The sequence below is a fragment of the Neovison vison genome, chromosome 12 (genome assembly GCF_020171115.1).
Source record: "Neovison vison isolate M4711 chromosome 12, ASM_NN_V1, whole genome shotgun sequence".
NCBI lineage: Eukaryota > Metazoa > Chordata > Mammalia > Carnivora > Mustelidae > Neogale > Neogale vison.
This window is the reverse complement of record NC_058102.1, coordinates 46,432,534-46,441,936: the sequence shown is the minus strand read 5'-3', so window position 1 is coordinate 46,441,936 and position 9,403 is coordinate 46,432,534. Positions and strand designations below refer to the sequence as shown.

Genomic DNA, 9,403 nt, shown 5'->3' with positions numbered 1-9,403 from the left:
CGTGCAAGAAAAACACAAAGAGGAATAATCCCTATTTGAGTCTGGCAAGAACTTCTACCATTTGCTTTGCTAATATTTTGTGGTAAGAGCAAAGCTCCAGAAATTCTCTGATGAGCATTCAGCTCATTCGAATACACATCGGTTACCAGATTGCCAGTAACAGTGCTGGAAAGACAGATCAATTGGAAATGCCAAAAATAATAAAGGATAAGCATTAGAGTCAGATGGGCCCAGATTTGAGTCCTCGCTCAGATGTCTAACAACAGTGTCACCTCAGGCAAGTGATGTCCACTTCCTAAGCCTCAGCTATGTGTGTGTCCACATAGCTCAGTAACAGTACTAATCCTACGTGAGTTCATTAGTATTAGCCATTACCATTAATGTTAAGATTCTGGACTTTAGAAAAAAGAGTGAAGCCCAAAGATTGAGAAGGTGTCTAGGGGTGGCAGCTAAATGGATAAAGAGAGTAAGATTTACTCACTTAAGAAATTATAATTGATTACTATAATGTTCCAGGCACTGTACTATTTTTCGTTACTCTCCTTCTTGGTCAAAAGAGACACATATAAGCTGTACTTTCAAAGTTATTTGATTGTTTTCTAAAATTTAAATAAATCTCTGTTGTAAAGTTTTCCTATGGCCATTTGCCTCTTTCTCCTAAAATCTAAAGGGAGAGAAAAACAACTTACTCTGCTGGAATTTCTTTTCTTAGTTGTGGTCCCGTGATAGGTGTGTGCCTTTGGTTAGTTCTGTAAGCAGTCTCTCACCTCTCCCCTTAGAGACTGAATGGAGGCTGTACCGTCCTTACGATGTCATATACGATGAAGCCCAGTCAAGGAATTCCTACACTTGGAATGTCCTTTGCACTCAGATGTCCTTTCTATGAAGGATCGGCCACCCTATTTAAAGCTAGAGGTAGCTATGAGCCAAGAAGAAACTCAGTTTTTAACCCAAAGCCTAACTTATTAGGACAGACTCACCACGTTGGGAGTATAAACTCCTGCTTATACTAACAGCTGGAGAGTAAGTCTTTAAAGAAGCCGTCACTTTGGTTATTGGTTTTTGTTCTTTTTAAGAGTGGGGAGAAGTAGAGATGAGGGGACTTATAATACGTTTAACTCAAATTAGTATTCAAGACTTAAAATACTTCTTCTTGCTAGAGATGATGAATAAAAAAGTGAAATATGGAAATGAATGTTCTGGGGTCAAGGTGGATCCTAATTTCCCAAAAATAGAACTCTCTGGATTTGGACTTCTTTGGATGTAGGTTCTGGAGATTGTAAGAGCCACCCTCTAAGGTTCTGGTGAAGGACCCCTTCATCCTCATCTGTCCCATGGTAGCAGCGGGGGACAGGGGTCCCACCCTCCCGGATGACCTCCTGCTTGCTTTCTGGTGATCGGCAATGTCATTCGCCAGAGCACTGCTCCTTCCTTTCCCACAGAAAGCATCCAAGACCCCGTCCAACACCACCTCCTCCCCCAGGCTGGAGAAAGTTTCCTAGATCTCTTCCATCAGGAGAATGATTTTTATTTGCTTACGCTTACATACGGATTAAACCAGTTAAATGTCTTCCACAGAATAAGAAATATTTGCCTGATTTTCTTTCCTGCAAATAACAATCAATCTAGCTTAGAGATAAAAAAAAAAAAAATTGAAGAGTCATTTTTGGAGATCTCTGGTTAGGCATCTGCTCCCAACAACCAAAAAGGGCTTCCCGCTGACCTGGAAGAATTCAATGTGGGGAAATTCTAACCACATACTAGCTATCATGATCTCAGAATACACTTTAGCGTACTTGTTTTCAAAAAGAGAAAAAGCCTGTTTTTTTCCTTTATCATTTCTCCTTGAAAAGGTGCATTAAATCAAAAGAGTACCTTAACATCCATGACATCCTCACATTGAAAAAACAGCCATAGACTCTTCCTTAAAGTCCCAACAGAAACCAGATTGTGACTATTCATTTATGTGCAAAGGACTCCATCCGGAAAGTAAGGGAGAATTATGGTACAGGTATCTTAATAAGTGAGTAGATCGGGTTGGTTGTATTACAGTAACTAGTCAATCCCAGTAGAGGAAGGACTGGGAAAAAACAATAGGAGGCAACAAGCAAGGTCAGCAATTTAAAGGCTGTTTCTCTGGGACAGAAAAAAATTCAGAGCAAATCCAAGAAACAATTCAGCAACAAAACCCGTGTCATGCAGTGGTCATTTTTTTTTTTTTTGTAAAGATTTTGTTTATTTATTTGACAGAGAGAGAGCACAAGCAAGGGGAGCTGCAGGCTTCCCACTGAGCAGGAAGACTGATGCAGACTCAATCCCAGGACCCTGGAATTATGACCTGAGCTAGCAGATGTTTAATCCACTGAGCCACCCAGACGCCTCTGTAGTTACCATTCTAATATAGGTCATGGTTGAGGGGAAAGGGGCAGACAGGTGAAGAAAACCACACTGATCCTATGTTGTAGGGGAGGGAAGCTGTCCCCTTCTTCCCGTGTAGGTTCTTGGACTGACCCAATCATTCAATTGACATACTATAGATTACCAGGAGAAACATAAATTCAATATTGTATGCACAGGAGCCCCAAAGATAGCTGAGACCAAAAAGTGGCCAAAGCAGGCAGCTTTTCTGTCATTTAGACAAAGAAACAATTATTCCCAAAGATTTTGACAAAACAAAGGAGTTTGGTTGTGGGGTAGCAAACTAAAGAAGAAGGAATAAAGTTTGTTTATAGTGCCTTCTTGGCCTTGAATTCCCTATCTCTGGTGATAAGGATGACTTCTACCTTCTCAAGATAGGAAGGATATCTTCACATGAGAGATTTATTTCCTACTTCCAGGGGAACAAAGGACATCAGAGTGTCCTTCCTGCACCAGCTGTAACTTTAATTCAAAATAATCAATATGCCAAAGTGTCGTATTTTTGTTCCCTTCAATATTCTTTCCAAAAATAAGAAAAGAATAACAGTCGGCTCTTAATATTGTTACATATATATGCACACAGGATGCTGCTGGGTCAGGGAGGGGAAAGTCTCTAAGTACATGAAAAGAGGGCAGGGAGGGCCTCACCAAAGAGGTGCCTAGGCCAACCACTGAAGGAATAGGAGTTCTTTAGGCAGGGAAGAAAGACTTTTCCGACAGGAGGCCATGGGAAAGTATATCCCATTTTCAGAACCTAAATCAGAAGATGGGATCTGGCAAACTAGACAGGCCAGATCATAAAAGAATTTTGTGTTAGTTTTGTTTGGTTAGCAGTTTTCTTCAGTCAGGAGAAACAAAATTTTGCCAACTCACGCCAAAAAGAACAGGGTAAAGGGGAATACAATTAAAAGAATACGGAAGCAAAGGAAACACTGAATACGCATGTTTTTGAAAGAAACCCAGGTGACAGCTGCAAAAGGACAATCTTAGAGTGCCTTAATCTATACCTGTCAGCAAGGCTTGAAACAAACCCCTTCCAACTACTTCCTTTTTTTTTTTTTTTAAAGATTTTATTTATTTATTTGACAGAGAGAAATCACAAGTAGACTGAGAGGCAGGCAGAGAGAGAGGGAGGGAAGCAGGCTCCCTGCTGAGCAGAGAGCCCCATGCGGGGCTCGATCCCAGGACCCTGAGATCATGACCTGAGCCAAAGGCAGTGGCTTAACCCACTGAGCCACCCAGGTGCCCCCCAACTATTTTCAATCTTTCCTTCTCTTCATTGAAAATTTCTGGGAGAAAATTGGCTCTCTTGGCCAGGAGAGCAGAGAGCTCCTTGAACAGCCGTCCTACAAAGACTGCAGGCACTGGGATCTGCTCAGATTCCCCCAAACTAATATCAATTGTATGGCGCCCAGCAGGACTGAGGGTAGATATTCCACAGGTAAAAAAGAGACCACGAGAGTCGTGCATGCTCTGTCAAGGGTTTTGAGCTTTATCCTATAGGCAGAGGGAAGCCAATGGGATGATCCATGCTTATGTTCTCTTTGGGAACACAAGACACTGCGGAACTATAACAAATTAGACCGTAAAATGAATGTCACAGGGTTTTATGTCTAGGTTACAAATGATATCTAAAACCCTCATGACACTTATTGGCAGACAGTCTCATGGGATGTTAGAAAGAGGAGTAAATTTCGAAATCATTTAGTGAATCCAATTTCATTTTACAGGTTACCTATAAAGAGGCTCAGCAGCTGTGCCCTTCCTCAGGTCACGAGTCTACTTATCAGCATTCAGGACTTGGGATGAAATTCTTTAATCATCAACACCATCCTGTCAAGCTACTATGAAAAAAGCTCATTTTAAAACCTCTTTCTTCATGAACGTATTGGGCTTCAACACAGATTCTGTGGCGCCTTTGATTATGTCTGTTCTATACACAAAGTATAGGGCATTCTTCTCATCATTACGTAAAATTCTTACAAAATGTGTCTTCTACTCTCTCCCACTGTTTCATTTTTTCAGCAAGAAACTAGTAAGTATCAGTCATTGTACTGGCTGAGGGCACAGAGTAGCAATGATATTGTTAATAATAATATCAATATAGCAGCCATAATTTACATAACACTTACTAGGTGCCAGAGAATATTCTGAGTGTTTTTCATATAGTAATTCACTTAATCCTCATAACAACTGGTAGGCTGGAATGGGGAGTGATTGTTTGTGGCTTCAGTGTTTCTTTGGGAGGCAGTAAAGATGTCTAGAATTAGATTGTGGGAATGCTTTCACCAACTGTAGATATACTAGAAAACACTGACTTGTACACACATTAAAAGGAATTTTATGATATGTGAATTATATTTCAATAAAGCTGTTTAAAAAAAAAAAGAAGAAGTAAGGGCACCTGGGTGGCTCATTTGGTTAAGCATCTGCCTTTGGCTCAGGTCATGATCCTAGAGTCCTGGGACTGAGTCCCAGGTCGGGTTCCCTGCTCAACATGGAGCCTGCTTCTCCTTTTCCTCCGTGCTCATGCTCTCTGTCACTATCTCTGTCTCTCTCAAATAAGTAAATAAAATCTTTAAGAAATAAAAATTAAAAATAAAAAAAAGAAGCAAAACCCAAGATGTCGATTATACAGAGAAGCCATTTGAGGCACAGAGAGGTTACAGCAGTTGCCCAAGGTCATAAAGCTACAAAGTGTCAGAGCTGGGGTTTAAATATAGGCGGTCAGATGCAGAGTCTCTATATTAAGACACAGTCCCTGATCTGGAAGAACTCACAATCTGAAGCATATTTACAAGCATGAGGTGAAAACATCTTCCCCTTGTATCTAAATTACTCAGATGTAGTAAACACACAGTCAGAGGAAAAAAGGAGAAATATACAAAGGAAAACTAATGGATGACAGAATCCCAGATATCTGTAGATGCGTCAGCATGTCTAAAGCCTGATTCTGCTCCTGATGGCGTCATCAGGAAAAAGTATACTAAAATAAGCTACATTAGAAAAGAAGACGAAGAGGGAGCTTTCTCACCATCCACTAACATAACAAGCTGAAGTCACCTTGTGTGCGCGCGTGGACTTGCCTATACATGTGTGAGCTTGTGACGATTTGGGTGTATGTGTGTCTGCTGGAAAATTGCCCTCCTGGAAGTCATGCCTGTTCTTCATTGTATGCCCAGAAGCTGGCAGGGCACATGGGAGATAATGGATGATGATGAATGAATGACTCTCAGCTAGTTAAGGAATAGCTTAAATTGATTTTTGACTTCCTGGACTTTAGAATGGCTCAAATCTAGATCATAAGGAAAAAGGGCTGCTGGTGACTGGAGGTATATGGGCATTACATGACTATTAGTCATTTGGGGAGTGTCTGGTGTTCATGAGATCACAGCTCCAAGCCTGTAAAGGTCTAGTTCTCACACTCAGTCCTTCTCAAGACCCCAAGCTCTGGTTGTCTTGAAAATGTATTTAACTGGTTATGAAAAGGACTGGGTAGGAGAAAATGGGTGGCTGAGCTCAAAAATCTGTTCTGCCTCAGGGCACCTGGATGGCTCAGTCGGTTGGGCTTCTGCCTTTGGCTCAGATCATGATCCCAGTGTCCTGGGATCAAGTCCTGCATTGGGTGAGTCTGCTTCTCCCTCTGTCTGCCACTCCCCCTGCTTATGTTCTCTCTCTCTCTCTCTCTGACAAATAAACAAATAAATAAAATCTTTTTTTTAAAAATCTGTTTTGCTGCAGAAAAAACTCAAAGTGCATTCCCAGTGATGGTGAGCTAAGGACAATGCATTTCCTTAAACAGTATATATTCAAGCTCATCTTACATCCCAAATACAGCAAGCAGAAGTAGAAGATACCTAAACTAGAATGCAGGGCCCGCATGTCAGTTTCACAAGCTGGCAGGGGCTGCTCAAAATCCTTCTCAACAGCATTAATGCTCAAGCACTAGGTTAACTGCTGGATGACTAAGCTATGTCCTCTTATGCTGAAGGAATTCACAGAATTGGTGCTCCTACCTCCTCAAAATTTGTAGAATTTCTGTATCATTACTCAGTTGAATATTCTTCACCTTGAGTAACAAATGATGAACGTGACATTCATCAGGCCCCAAATGGGACCACCCTGGAGAGTCTGTGAAAAACCCAGAGAGCTACATGAAAATTACAAAGGTTAAGATTTTCTTCCTCAAGTTCAAACAAGAAGTTCTACTTGTCACTGAGATAACAAAAAAGATAAAATTTAAATAAGGTAATAAGTACCAAGCAATTTATATTTAGCTTTTCAACGTTTGAAGAAAAATGACACGCTCTCTACCCAGATCTAATTCCTCCATCTGCCACAAACTTGAGACATTCTTCCATGAGCTTACTTATTGTATATATTCCAGGCAGGAGAACCAAGTGGCTAAGAGCTAGCATGTCTCTATAACCTATTACCCAAATCAGAGCACTTCTGAAAGTGAATAAAGTCACAATAATTACATTGGGACATCAGAAATAACCTGGGACAATCCCAGACAAACTGAGAAATACTGTCACCCTATTAATTGTGCTCTGGTGTCAGAATTGGATGATGGGCAGGGAGAAACAACTGAAGGCTTTTGAATAGTGTTGTTAAGTGACCACAACTTCAGGAAGCTTAGACAGAAGTGGGCTTTGGCCAGAATGGACCAGAAAGACATCGAGGATAGGGAAGCCCAAGAGAACGTTCTTATGGCACTAGGAAAGAAGCCACAAGAGGCCAAGCTAGGACGGTGGCAATAAAAAGAGAAAGCCTGTATAAGAGAACAGGCTGTTAAAGAGGTCAGATAGGTTGTAATACTAGTCTAAGTAGTTAGAAAATATTAAACACACCTCAAGGGACTCAACAGGTAAATGCGTAGCAGAGGACATGCTGATTGGAAAAACCAAGGGAACTCAGATTCTCGGGCAAACGCCGTCTGCTCCCTATCTTTTCTCATACTTCCTGATCATGTCGCTAGGCTCACTGGGGTGTGCTTCATTCCAAGGAGAACTGGAGCCCTCCACAGACCGCTTACTACAATGCAAGGCACAGGTAAGCCAAGAGTTTCCGTCACCAGGAGGGTAATAAAATGCCACCAACAATTGCTCCAGACACCACTTGGTGGCACCAGTACCCTGAAATGATTGAAATGCAACCTGCTATTCTTGATCTTAAAGTGGAAACCTTGGACTCCTAAAAGGTCTGGCCAACCCTCAAGTTCAATTTCTTCCATGATTATCTGACTTCTTCCAGAACTTTCACATCCTCCTATATCTCAGTCTAGGGGAATCCTGAAAGCTAGAAGATGAGAACGTTTTATTTCGATGATCTCTTATTATTTCAAAAATTCTTTTTTGGCTTATATACATATAATTTGCATAAATGTGACCACCTCTTTCAACCACATTTTTCTTACATTAGCCTTTTCCTTTTTTGTTTCTTTTCCTCACCTACCACCACCTTCTAGACAATCCATCTTAACAGCCTAGAACATATCCATTCATGTTTGTTCCATCACCATCTAACCTTATACAAATGTGTGTATAGGCAAAAGAGAAATGTAGAGAGATAATGTATAAAAGTTTTTTGATCAGTGATTTAGAAAAGGACTCATATAATATACTGTTTTACACATCTTGCTTTTCTCCCTCAACAGTATCTGGTGGTAATCCTTCTAAGCAGCTAGTATTGCTCTAATTCATTTTGAGGGGATGTTGTTATGTAATATTCCATGGTATAGACATACAATCATATATCCGACAACAGTTTCTTATTAAAGGGTATTCACTTGCTTTCAATTTTTTGTTGTTATTTTGCCACGATAAACAATCCTGCTGTAGAAATCCTGTGTTTGTATCCTGTAAGGTAGTGTTCCTGTCTCCATGAGTTAAATTTCCAACAGGAGAATGCCGGATTAAAGGGTAAGTATATACTTTTAACCTAAGAAATGTTTTTCTTAATTTCACAAAATTTTAAGAAATGTTGCTAGATTTACATCCCCCACAAAGCTCTTTAAAATCCCCATTTCCACCAGCAAAATATGAATGACAGTGCCCTTTTCCTCACGTCTCCACTAGCAATGTGTATTGCTGCTTTTTTCTTTTGCCAGGCTGATGGATGTAAAGTGACAACTTATCATTAACTAACTTCTTGTTTTCCCAAATGGTTGTGATTTGGAGCATCTTTTCAGTTTTTTGTTTTTTGTTTTTTGTTTTTGCCATTTTGATCTGATTCTTCACAGCTTTTGCCCAAAGCAAGGATTTTTTAAAGGGATTTTTGATTAGTAATGAAGCTAGAAAAATATTGCTGAACATTAAAGAAAATGGAAAAAAAATAGGTTTTATCATGATCACTATTACCTATATTTGGTATAACACTAAAAGCACTTGGGTGCTCAATTCAGCAGCACATATACTAAAATTAGAACAATACAGAGAAGATTAGCATGCCCTCTGCATAAGGATGACATGCAAATCTGTAAAGCATTTCATAGTTTAAAAATACATGCAAACATACATGCATGCATATATACATACATAAAAACACTGGGGAGCCAGAAAATAATCTGTGAGTACTATTCAATTCTGAAATGTCGACTCTAAGGGCAGAAGATGGTTATTTCTCTCTTCATAAGGAATTATCTCACTGTTAGTGCTTTGTTTCTGACTGGACATTGTATTGCTCTATATGCTTAAGTAGGACTTGGTATTAAATCGAACCAGTTGCATTTATTTGAGTGTCATTCAAAATACTTGTTTAAAAAAAAAAGAACAAAAATCAGTAGGGAAGAAATTGTATTTTTAAGCTTCTAAGAAGATTTTATAAACAATGGAGCCCAGAGAACAAAAAAAGTCATAAAATGACTTGACAGTGTCCTTTTAAGTGAACATATGTGAGTTTATGCCTCCATATGTGTTCACATATGTCCTACATATGTACAACCAGCTGCTAACCAACCAAATTGTTCAATGTGTATGTTTAC

General features: G+C 39.8%; 1 non-coding gene across 1 annotated transcript; it reads left to right on the top strand.

Moving 5' to 3' along the window:
* The first annotated feature begins 8,811 nt into the window (after window positions 1-8,811).
* Window positions 8,812-8,918, top strand: LOC122892782. The gene has a single exon (XR_006381470.1). It is a non-coding gene; the product is annotated as a U6 spliceosomal RNA (small nuclear RNA).
* Window positions 8,919-9,403: the final 485 nt, after the last annotated feature.